Here is a 12500-nt window from a genome sequence, read left to right on the forward strand (position 1 = left end):
TGAAATCATTGTCATTCTCGAATAATACAAGGTGTTAAACTCCGTATGAACAAAATGATAAAGTGTGATTACCTGGTAAAGTATAGCATTTTTTAAAACCCCCCAAAAAAGACGGTGTAGAATTATTTAAGGAAATGTATATCTTGAAAATCAGAAATAAGATGAAGAGAAGAATTACGATCATCGACAAGTTGCCTTTAGCAAAAGCCTTAAGAGGGTGCTCGCTTTCCTCTCTGGAACATCCTGGAAGGCAAGGTATCCTGTCTTCGCCTTCTTGATAAGCGGGTGCCTGTGCTATCTGTCTGCTAAAAGATGATGTAGGTGCAAGACCGATCATTTTCGCTTGCGTAGTGGACACGTCGGTGCTTCCGGAGTATGTTGTGGCTCTATTAAAGCTCCAAGTTATTCGTTAGATCCCGTTAAAACCAGCAGTTCGAGGAAATGTCTGTCGGACGTAAATAAATGTTGCGACAGTAGCTTATACCTAGAATGGCTCCGCCGTCATTTCCAGTGGCTGAAAATATTTTGTTTGGTTTCTGCCTCATGAATATTTATTTCTCTGTGAGTATTTGTGTGTGTGTGTTTTTTTTTTTTTTTTTTTTTTTTGTTTCAGTTTTTGCTCATTTCTTTGAAATTCAAATCCAGCATCATAAAATTCCCGATAAGGGAGGGCAAAACGACACTGGTTATCGAGCGCCGGGAAACTTAATAAGCAGCCTGAGGGTGGCGGTCGAACGTCAGCGTTTCCTAGTCCCGCGCTTGTCTTAATGATCTTAATTATCATTCGTGGGTTTTCATTCTAATCGCCTGATATGCCCCTTTTTATTAACTTGAATATGCACAGGTAGCTGGAATGGGAGAAATTCCATTCGATGCTATCCAGCTCTGATAAGCTCATATGTCTGGAAGCTGCCCTGGATGTGTTATTCCAGAGTCGTACACGAGAAGTCTTTCGGTCGGTTACTCCTGGGCATTTTACGAGCTATATCTCAAACAAACACGGACCCTTATCATCTTTTCAGTAATGATTGGGCATTAGGTTATCGCAAACACGGGGTTCCCCCCTTGAAAAAATTGGCGGATAAGAGGACGCACGACCAAATCTGGCGATGCTGAACGAACGAGAGAGCTGCACAAATAACAAAAGCGAGTGAACGGAGCCGGAAGACAGTCGTTTATGGAAGGGGGCCTCTTTAGCGACCGTTTCTTTGCTGTCGCTCGTTCAGGCAGGCGAAAATTAGCCGTGGCAGAGATAAGGAAGCGTTGCTTAAGGCTGTAAATCATGACTTAGTGGAAAAATGAGACCATGGCTGGTAAGGTTAGCAGGAGGTTAGTTATCAGTTTATCATATGTCAGTTTTGTCAAGTCAAATAACTTATTCTACTTAATAATAATCTTATCACAAAATTCTCTCTCTCTCTCTCTCTCTCTCTCTCTCTCTCTCTCTCTCTCTCTCTCTCTCTCTCTCTCTCTCTCTGAGCTATACTGCGTCTTGATCTTATGTACAAGGCGTCAAGTTTTCATTAGCGAATTCCTCTCGGATTCCTGTCAGTTACAGTTCCTGTCCCTGACAGACAAAACGTGGAGAATTTTAAGCAAACTATTTGTATTTCATACGTCACAAATAATGAGAGAGAGAGAGAGAGAGAGAGAGAGAGAGAGAGAGAGAGAGAGAGAGAGAGAGAGAGAATATTACTTTCCAAAAAACCTGAAATTCATAAACTGGACGGAATACAATATAAATCGTTCATGGTTTTACGATGACATTGAGTAAATTTCAGCGCTTCGAATTAATCAAAATATGCAAGGTTGTAACTTCCACATGTTGCCCCCCCCACACATATATATACACACTTTCACATGTACAGGACATTGCACTTCTCAATACGACGTGACTCAGGAGATTATTTAATCAGAGAAATACGAAATTTAAACCATAACATTTGTTAGTAGAATTCAGTCTTGGAGGAATTCGACTGAGTCAGTATCTACTACTTGTGGCCTAAAATTTCTACTTTTTTGGTTTACTATACATTCCCAAATTACCTTAGTAAAATCGTGTTTTACTGAGGTAGTACTGATTATTTTTTCTTTTACCATTTTACTACTTCCTGCTTTATTTTTATGTACTTTAAGTTCCTTCTTTAAAAAATATTCTTTATCTCTTCCATTTCTACCCTCATTTACTGAACGTACATGCAAGCATGTTGCTATAAAACTATATCTGTTTTGTATTTATATTTATGTTAAGAAATAAGTAAGTCTTGCACATTTTTGGGAGTTTGATAGATCTTTTGTAGATGATGCAGCAGCAATACCTTAGGTGTACCTCAGCCTCAACAAGGAAGTAGTGCTTTATATGTTTAGTAGTTCCATTTCACCATGACCCTAGTCTCTGTTGTCATCTTGTAAAATGAGTGTATATGATAATGCGTATCATAATGCACACTTCAATAAATATTAACCTGTGGATGGAAATAGCAAATGAAATGCAAATCTTATTGAATATAACAGACCAAATCTAAACTTGCATTAAACATTGACGGAACTTTACTTTATAACTTTAATTTATCTTTAAGAAAATGGTCATTATCTTCTGAAATTTTTTTTTGAAGCCTCTTCGTGTATCGGTTTAGGAGAATCATTAAAAAAATGTGGAACCAATGCCCTTTCGTGTCAGGGATGAGGAATAGTTTGTTAAAGCAAAAAAGCCTATGCCAAGGACTGCAAAATATCAATTACTGAACCTAGGATTAGACCTGAGGTGCAAGAACCGGGTAATGGAATCCCACGCCCAAGAGTAAAGCGTAAATGCAAGAGTTGGAGAAGTACCTGTAAATTTCCATCGGCGATACGTCTGCATTCCAAGAAAACTCTTAGCGGGTGCTGACACTGACAACGGCCCATCTTTTTGACGTTTTCGATTTCCATTAAAAGAATACGGTGAGAAAATAGCAGAGGGCCACATCCCAGCAAGCAGCTCCCTGCCGAGGCGATTACAGTAAACGTCCGTAAGAGGAGCTGGGTGGATGGTGCCTCATGACCCAGGTCGGGGGGGGTAGAAGGCTGAACAATACTGGTCGGGGGTGTACTGCTGGGGGTTGCCGGGAGCGGAAACCGACTGTGATGGGCGTAGCATGTTGGCTTGGCGTGTCGTGGTTACAATAAAATGACCATCCGAGCGGCATATCGCACCGGGCCCCGCATACCTGTCATGCCACCTAGGGCATATCGCACGCGACCGTCACTGTCGCAGGTTAGACCGATAATAGGTTTGGCCCATTGGCCTCAAGCCGCCACAGGAGAAAAGGGACCTGAGACCCTGATGCTACAGGACTTTCAAGACCTGATACTACTCTTTGGCGGGGAGCCACATGACGATTTAAAGGCGGGCCCTCACCTCAACCTCCACCCTCAGACATCCATTTCTCTCCCTCCCTCAGTCCCCTCCCTGCAGGATGAATGGGGGTCACCATTTCCAACAGTGGTGGTGTGCTCAAGGGTTGTTATCGCCTTCGACTTGTCGGCAACTCTCGGTCGATTATCCGGCGATAGAGAGCAAATGAGGTGTGACGAAATACGGTGGAATGCGTCTTGACGCTTCGTTTCCTGAAGATGGTACTTTCCGAGACCGGGTTCTTATGAGACCGCCATCGCTTCCAGGGGTTTGCTGGGTATTCTGGCAGGAATTTGTCATTACTTGCTTCTTTCAGGATGCAGCAAATGTACAATGTACAAAGAGAGAGAGAGAGAGAGAGAGAGAGAGAGAGAGAGAGAGAGAGAGAGAGAGAGAGAGAGAGAGAGAGAGAGAGAGAGAGAGAGAGCTTCTACGTATAGTTACATAGTATCTGTACCAATAGAGAAAGATAATGTGAGGCATTCTTTATGATGCACTTGATATTTCGTGGAGCGTGTTTGAGATATATAATAAAAAATATGCATTGTTCTGTCAGATCTCTAATTGTCTTCTAGACGTTCTTCTGAACTTACAGCTTCAAGGTAAACTTCTGAGGCATAGTAATATAGTTTCTGAAGAACTCGCTTAAACAATTTGCATTGGTAAGTCATACTTCAGGAATTACTCAGAAAAATCATCAGCAAAAAATAATATACATATCGTTTAGTTAGAATATGTATTTTCATCATATAACTACTTTTCTTTTCAATCCTCCAATATACTTTCATTGCAGACAAATGGGTCATTGGCGTTATTTCAACCTCGATGTAATTCGTCATACAATGCAAGATGCATCAAGTATGACTTCTCGTTTAGCCTGGCAGATGAACATTTTCAAGGTAAGTGTTGGTTTTATAAATGTTTAAGGGCAACGCCCACTGTTTCGGCTTAGCTTTCCTTATAAAAGGATAGATGCATAGTTTTTATTAGTGCAAGAAAGGTGATCCAAGTAGGTCATAGCAATTTTTTCTTCTACCAAGTTTGTTATTAATACAATTTTGAGACCTTTGTTGTTTATGCGTGAATGACCTCGTGGAATCTTACCGTGAATTCCAAAAGTGCTTGCTAATGCAACTTCGGACAGGGAAAATATTTGGAAAATTCTAATTTGATTAAATTTTTTTGCAAGGTTTATAAATCTGGGGAAGGCGTCCTTTTTTATTTATCATGTCCATGTGTCCTTTGAAACGAGTTTATTTGAGGGTCACATGAAAAACTGCCCGGAGGACATTCTCTCCTCTTATTAGTTTCTGCCTCGTATGACACTTTGCATTCATTTTACTAATTCCAGGTCTCGTTACCTTCACGGCACCCAGTGCACCGGCCCCGGAGCCTCTAGTCTCATTTCATTTCTCCATTTTTGTCATTTCTAATCTCGTTCCTTCGTCGCGCTTCCAATATTCTTTCAACGTATATAGTCGTGCGCAGAGCAGCGAATTGTATTTACGATGCGATGCTATCAATTATGGCGCAGATGGAAAATGAGAATAGTATTAACCGCAAATTAGTGCCTTGAGGGACGCCTGATACCAGCCTTCTTATGTTTTGAGTATTCACGTTCAACTCTTACTTGCAATTTTCGCTTGCCGCTGTAGGAATTGAAATAGTTTGAGGTTGTTCCACTTACACCGTTCCGAGAGAGAGAGAGAGAGAGAGAGAGAGAGAGAGAGAGAGAGAGAGAGAGAGAGAGAGAGAGAGAGAGAGAGAGAGAGAGAGAGAGAGAAATATATACTTTAGTTTTCAAAGAAATTGTATGTAAAACGCTCATCAAAAACAGTTGGCTGAATCGAACAAAGTTACTGAGTTTTAAAATCGATGTATATGTGTATATATATATATATATATATATATATATATATATATATATATATATATATATATATATATATATATATATATACATATATATACATATACTGTATATGTGTGTGTGTACGTATATATATATCATACATAGTATATATATTATATAATATATTTTATATATATACATTATATATATATATATATATATATATATATATATATATATATATATATATATATATATATATATATATATATATATATATATATATATATATATATATTAAAAAGGACCTCATTCAAACTGGATGGTATCTAATGGAGTTTTTATTCAAAAAGTTACCATCCAGTTTGAATGAGGTCCTTTAGTAATTCTACTAATGCACAGAACAATTTCTGCATGTGATAAAGTTAATATATATATATATATATATATATATATATATATATATATATATATATATATATATATATATATATATATATATATATATATATATATATATATATATATATATGTGTATATATATATATATATATATATATATATATATATATATATATATATATATATATATATATAAAGCGTGCAAAAACAAGCCATTGACAATATTCTATAAAAATTCTTAAATGAAAAGTAAATATTTATTATTAAATAATACATAATGCACGAATACTGGCAAGGTTAAACTAATACTGAACCTTATCATTCTCAAAAAATATTAATGAAATGGGAAATTAATTCATTATATCTTTAGAAGCATTGTAAATATTCGCTAGAGAGGAATAAGGAACGATACAACAACTAGAGAAGAGCGAAGTGACCCATGATATCAGGACAAAGCCCGAAATTGATTTTAATCTCCAGCCCTGGAGGTATATGGCTGAAATTGCCGGGTGTGACAATTTATTGTTAGTAAACATCCGTGGAACTGTGGTTGCAGGGAAAGAGATTACATGTTTTGAAAGGTTTGAAAAGGAAACATAATAAATTTAGAATGAAATAAACACGTGTTTTAGATGTCAGACAAATAATTTAATAAATAAAGATTATATATATGTATGTGTATATATATATATATATATATATATATATATATATATATATATATATATATATATATATATATATATATATATAAATTTTATATATAATATATATATATATATCTGTATGTTATTTATTTATTTTTTACTTGTTTATTGAATTTCTGTTTACTTATGCTTTTCATTATCGGCAGACCTAATGACTTTGTGCATCTTATTCTTACTGCCAATCCACATTCGGAGTGGTATTCCTGGGCAAGAGGTAATTGTTATACTTTTCATACTTGAGGGCTATACTTCTGCTTTGACGTGACCCAGTAACCATTTCACGTTGAAAGCATAAACGATAGTTATTCATGTAGGGTAATTTACGTATTTACATTAAGGAACTGATTGCAACTTATATGACATAACTAACATTGAAGGATAATTATTTCTGTAGGCTATATACGTACCTGTGTAATAAAGGATGGTTATTTCTATAGGGCACCGTAAGCGTTTTCATTAAAGAATGACTGTTTTTGCTACATAATGTACAGTACGTATTTACATTAAAGGATAATTATCTCCGTAAGGCAATATATGTTTTCTCATGAAGACAGAATTATTTCTGTGTTGTTTGGTATGAATTTATTCAAAGGTAATGGTTTATGTGGGGGTAATGTACGTATGTACATTAAGCACAGGTTTACATGCCTAACTCCTTGGTCCTTAAAAACTCATGCTTACCTCACCTTGATTTGTCGGGCTTCAAAGAAACTAAGAGCAAAGTTAAATTTCATTATAAAGAGATTTAGCGAGTGTTTCTTTTCCTCTACTCTCGAAGTTTGGATTTCGATTCTGCTAGTGGTTTCCCTGTTTCCCATTTGTTTATTTCTGGTCTGGGCTACAAAATGGCATTTAGTTAGCCCTCCAATAAGGCTTTACACTTGGAAATGAAAGAAAAGTGAAATATTCTTTGAAAAACATTTTTCCAGTCCAACAGTTACTTTCTTTTTTGATATCTGTTGGGCTGGGAAACGAAAATACTCAAAGCCGAAGAGGAGGAAGAGGTATGCACATCCAGTTCTAGTTTTAGAGTCGAACAATAATTATCTGGTTCAACCTAAAAGGCGCTTGTTTGCATACATTACTAATTGGGAAACCTGTTGCATCATTAGATAGTTTGGGTAATTCTAGTACTGACAGCGCAATCAGTAGAACATGACATCTTGTATGTTATCTAAGCTTCTCTCGAAAAAAGCAGAAAAAAAATTTGAGGTGTACTACTGATTATCGAACATGGTTTTATGTTTTGCTTGGATTTCTGAGGGCTGAAACCTTGGAATGAACGCGCTTTCCTGCTCTTGATAATATATTCATAATTAGGATGTTATATTTTTAAGCAGAAAATAAAGAGAACAATGTGGATTATGAAGTCGGTTGATGAAACTTGCAAATTCTTGGATGCCATTAGAAAGAAAAAATATTAAAAAACTTGTCAAATTGTTTGCCGCTTTCTAATGGACAAAATTGTTTTTCAAATTCTTATTAGTTCAGCAAAAGACAACCTTCAACTTGCTCACAGAGTGCCAGAAATTCGTATGACCCTGCAATAAATTCAGGGTATGTAAGTCACGTGCAAGGCCACGAATACTGCAGCATGAAAGCTCTGCTTTCTTTCATTTTTTTGAACATTTTTGGTGAAAGCAATGAATCACGTATGCGCATCACTTAAATTTTAATCGAATTGTTTTGAAATTCAGTTGCTAATATTTCCGTCGGATCGCTGCAACCCCATTGGATAATAAAGCAGTGCTATGAATATTCTTTGATATTATTTTAGAATGATTCGTAGTTCATATCGAATGTCTAAATTTTTTTTTTCAAATACATCTTAGTAGTAAAATATATGATTTGAGGGCATACAGATTCCTCTTCCGTCAAAGCTTGGGATTGTTACTGCCCAACTTTTACTGTATTTCAAATATACTGAAAGTGGTTTTTCTTTTCCAGAATTGTTGCCGTGAATCTCATTTTTGTAAACGGACGTACTCTGGAATTTTTATCATACGGAAAGTGTTTAGGCTCCTTTAATTACTTCGAATGTTAAGTCTACAACATATTCTGTTCTTTCATAGAACCTATTCATTTTTTAGCCAATCTGTTTTTGACTGACATTGTTCTCCCATATAAAGTACGACTGATTTTAATCTTCACCAACATAAAACTTTTCCCTTTGAATATCTTCGAATTTTGTCGTGCTGTCGATCAGTACCTGAAATGGCATTATTTGAATCTAGTGGCTAGTACAGACTAAAAAAAAAAATAACATAAAATGTAATAAAGGGAAATAAATTATTTGAAGTATGAAAAACAGTTTGTTAATTCTAAAACAAAATTAATTCCGTAGTTAAGTAGTTGCTTTATACTTCCCACAAATTTGGGAAAGCAGAAATTCAATCGCTTTTTCTGTGACCTTTTTCGACTACACAAATCGTCTGGGCAACATCATGATAGCCTTTTGTTGAGAACCTGAATCTGTCGGCCAAATGGCGATTGACTTTCTTCAAACTTTCTCTAGTAGCGGGGAAAAATAGGAAAGTTGTTCATGAAACGATATCGCTTTGTAGCACTAAAATCTGCAGATAATAGAAAGTATTTGTTATTTAACAAAACTAATATCGCACCGAAAGTAATTTAGCTTCTGTTCAGCTGTAACGTCTTTCTTCTTTCCTTTACAAAGAGTTTTGTTTTTTTTTTCTCCCTTGAGGGATCGCCTTGGGGATCTGCCTAATTGCATGCCAATACCCTTCGTCCGACCACATGGACATGCCCAGTCTGGTCCCACATTCTCAAGTGTACGATACGGAATTTTGTCAACTTGAGACTCGAGAGTTTTTCTATTTCTTCCCACAGACTTCTAAATCCGGAATGACTTGCCTCTATTCGTATTTGCTTTCTTCCTTTCTCAAACTCTCGTAAAACCTTGTTGCCTCTGCCCAGGAGGTTATTATGTATGGTTCAGTTTGCCAGTCAGATGTGTGTTTGTTACATTAAAAAATATTAAATTGATTTTTACAAGATTTTTTTTAAGAGATTGTTCCAAATAATAATAATAAAAAAAACAGTTCTTGTTGTGGCTGGTGGACTGGATTGATTCATGGCTTTTTATCCCTTTGTTTCTTATTATTTACACATTTTTATTTAAAGAAAGTGGAAGTTTCCTGGTGTTTGTGAAAGGAACAGTAAATGACGTAGAGCATTTTGTTAATTCCATCCCGTTACCTGTGAAGTCAATGCTTTTGTTTTGTAAACATTGTTTCTTCGTAAGCAGTGCTTGTTGTGCATTATAACCATTGTCAGCATTGCCTTTATAGCCTTGGTGTTAGTACATGTAGTGTTAGCCCATAGGCTAGCACAGTTGGTGGAACAGCCAGTGTTCTGAGCAGGGATTGCTGGTCACATAGGAATACGGCTGTATATACATTCACTTTGGTTCTTCTTTGGAGGGGTGGGTAGAGCTTTCGACTGGCAAGCTGTTGGCCCAGCGTTCGACTCTCCGAGCCGCCAATGAAGAATTAGAGGAATTTATTTTTGGTGATAGAAATTCATTTCTCGTCATAATGTGGTTCGGATTCCACAATAAGCTGTAGGTCCCGTTGCTAGGTAACCAGTTGGTTCTTGGCCACGTAAAAATAAATTTAATCCTTCGGGCCAGCCCTAGGAGAGCTGTTAACCAGCTCAGTGGTCTGGTTAAACTAAGATATACTTACTTAACTGATGTTTAGATAGTTCGAGTATAGTCAGTGCTAGTTGTTTGGGCTATGTCAGCTGTATAGACAGCAATGGAACAAGGCTATAGGCAGTGTTTATTTAAGGAAAGTTCCTTGCTCGTTATTTCCAATTTTTGCTGGTAACAGACCTACTCAAATAAATACAACAGCTCTTAAGAATTGGACAATTGAATCTTAAGAATCTTAAGAAAATTGAAAAGATTTTATACTTAACAAAATTTCACTCTCATTTGCGCTATGTCAAGCTCTCTCTCTCTTACAATGGCAGTTCCATCCTTCTTTGTTGCTTTTATTGCAAAAAGGAGACTTCAACCCTTCTATAGATAATGAACTTCGGTGTCGGTCGCTTTGATCTCTCGTCTTCTCCAGCTGCAGTCACTGGAATTCTGTGATGTCCTCAAGGCTCCCTGGAATGTTTATATCCACGAGGAGACGAGGTTTATTCCACATATTTTGACAATTTATAGAAAGCCGTCACCCTAAATAGAAGAAAGAAATACACCAAAGACAAACTCACTTTATTTATCTTTAAAAGTGGAACACGATATGGAATCGAAACGAAAAATAACTTACAAAAGATACATTATTTCGTTCTGTCCCAAATAAATATGCCCCGACGAAGAAGCTAAAAATAAAAAAAAAAGACTAGCATTGTCTTATATCCTAAATCACGAATATTGTGCAAAAGGCTTAAAAAAAGAAAGAAAGAATGAGCATCATCTATCAAACATTTGCCACGGAATTTGAACAAGATTCAATCAAAGTTCCGGCAAGTTTCGTTCTGTTTGTCACTGGCCGCCCCTAATGTAGACATTAATGACCGAATGGAGACCCCAGAGAAAGAATGTTAGCACGTTGTCATCAGACTCGTGCTCGCGTAATCAAAATCACCTGACACGGGTATCTGACGTCTCCTAAAATGAAGAGAATGAAGAAAATGCTCCATCTCGAATACCAGCTTCGAGAAAGGGAAGTAAACCGGATCCAAGAAGAAGAAAAAGGAAAAAAAAATGTGATACCTCTGAAGGTATATGCAATGTCCTCTTGCCGTTGTTTCAGTTTGTCGAATTAGATTATTTATAAGAATTACGGCGATTTAAATTTGGCAGTGCAGCTTTTAATATCGTTGTTTGTTTTACAAGTTATAGATAGAAATAGGATGATATAAATATGGCAAGGCAGCTTTTAATATAATTTTTTCTAGGTTATGTCATTACGGCATAATGAATTAATAGTTAATCTGGGGATATTGTTTGTATCTGATTGGTATTTCAAGTGTTATGTTAGAAACTGCAAATTGGGCGCATTTTTTTATATTTTAACAGAAAATATTAGGTGAGGAACGAACGTAATTAAAATACTGTTTACAATTATTGAAAATAAACTATCCTTTCTGAATTATGTAATTACGTGTTATTAAAAGTTTCGTTATAAAGAATGCTATGCATATCAGAAACATGAACGTATGAATATGTTAGTGAAAACTGTAGCATAAATCACGCCCGTAATGTATATGCTAAGTAAATTAAAGAAATATTAATTGCCTGTTACCCAGCATAACCTTGTATTTCTTGTTTTAAAAAATGCACGAATAGGTCTCCGTAAACGGCAAATGTGTGACATGAGTAAAATGATTTCATTCCAACTTCCAAAAATTCATTAATTTCTTTGCCAAAATCCAAACTGTGTTTCTCTATCTTTCTTACCTCTTGCTATTTCCTTACCCATTACGCTGAGAAGGTCTGTCTACGAGTCTCTGATATACGCTACTGATGTGAGTAGAAGTGAGCCTTTTTTCTAATTGACGAGGCGTGAGAAAATTTTCCGGCTCCCTTTACATGTTCTTGATTGTCAAGTAGACATTTTCAGTTGCGGCAGCTAGCTAAAGATGCATAGTCACCTTTTCGCAGGCGTCACAAAGAGTAATCGCTTTGACAGTCATTCAGTTCATTGCCTTGGTTTCTTCTTGCATGCCTTTCTATTTACTATTTGATGGTTTTTCGTTGGTCCTCGTGATTAGCCGTGGCTTGGATATCGAGTTTTTCCGGTTTCGTTTCGATGTGCAGAGAGGAAAGTTCATGAGCAAATGGATCTGAGAGTCAGCGCTGCAGTCCTTGTGTCGATGGAGCAAGGGTTTAGAAGTTGTTGAATTTTAGGTCATCACAGTCAGATGGAAGGACCGAGAACCGATTGATTTTCTGTATAAAGAAACAGTTCCATCTAGTAAGTTACGAAATTCTGATTTAACTGATTTTGAGCTTCAAACACGCAGCAAATTGGAAGGGAAGATAGTTTTTGTTAGTAGAAAACCAATAGGCCTCGATAAATCCACTCCTCTTTTCTGTGGTTCTTCCTTTGGCTGCTTTCTTTTAGTTTTTGTTTGCATTTAATAGAATTTGCTGGTCATTTTCACC

At 36.4% G+C, this 12500-nt stretch overlaps 1 long non-coding RNA gene across 1 annotated transcript in view; it reads left to right on the forward strand.

The window, feature by feature from the left end:
- The window catches only part of LOC136846986 (uncharacterized), a 28222-nt gene extending 23069 nt beyond the window's left edge, over positions 1-5153 (forward strand). The window contains exon 2 of the long non-coding RNA XR_010855568.1: positions 4191-5153. This is a non-coding gene — a long non-coding RNA (uncharacterized lncRNA). The remainder of the gene's footprint in view (positions 1-4190) is intronic.
- The last annotated feature ends 7347 nt before the right edge of the window (positions 5154-12500 follow it).

This window comes from Macrobrachium rosenbergii, chromosome 16, assembly GCF_040412425.1.
Source record: "Macrobrachium rosenbergii isolate ZJJX-2024 chromosome 16, ASM4041242v1, whole genome shotgun sequence".
Classification (NCBI taxonomy): domain Eukaryota; kingdom Metazoa; phylum Arthropoda; class Malacostraca; order Decapoda; family Palaemonidae; genus Macrobrachium; species Macrobrachium rosenbergii.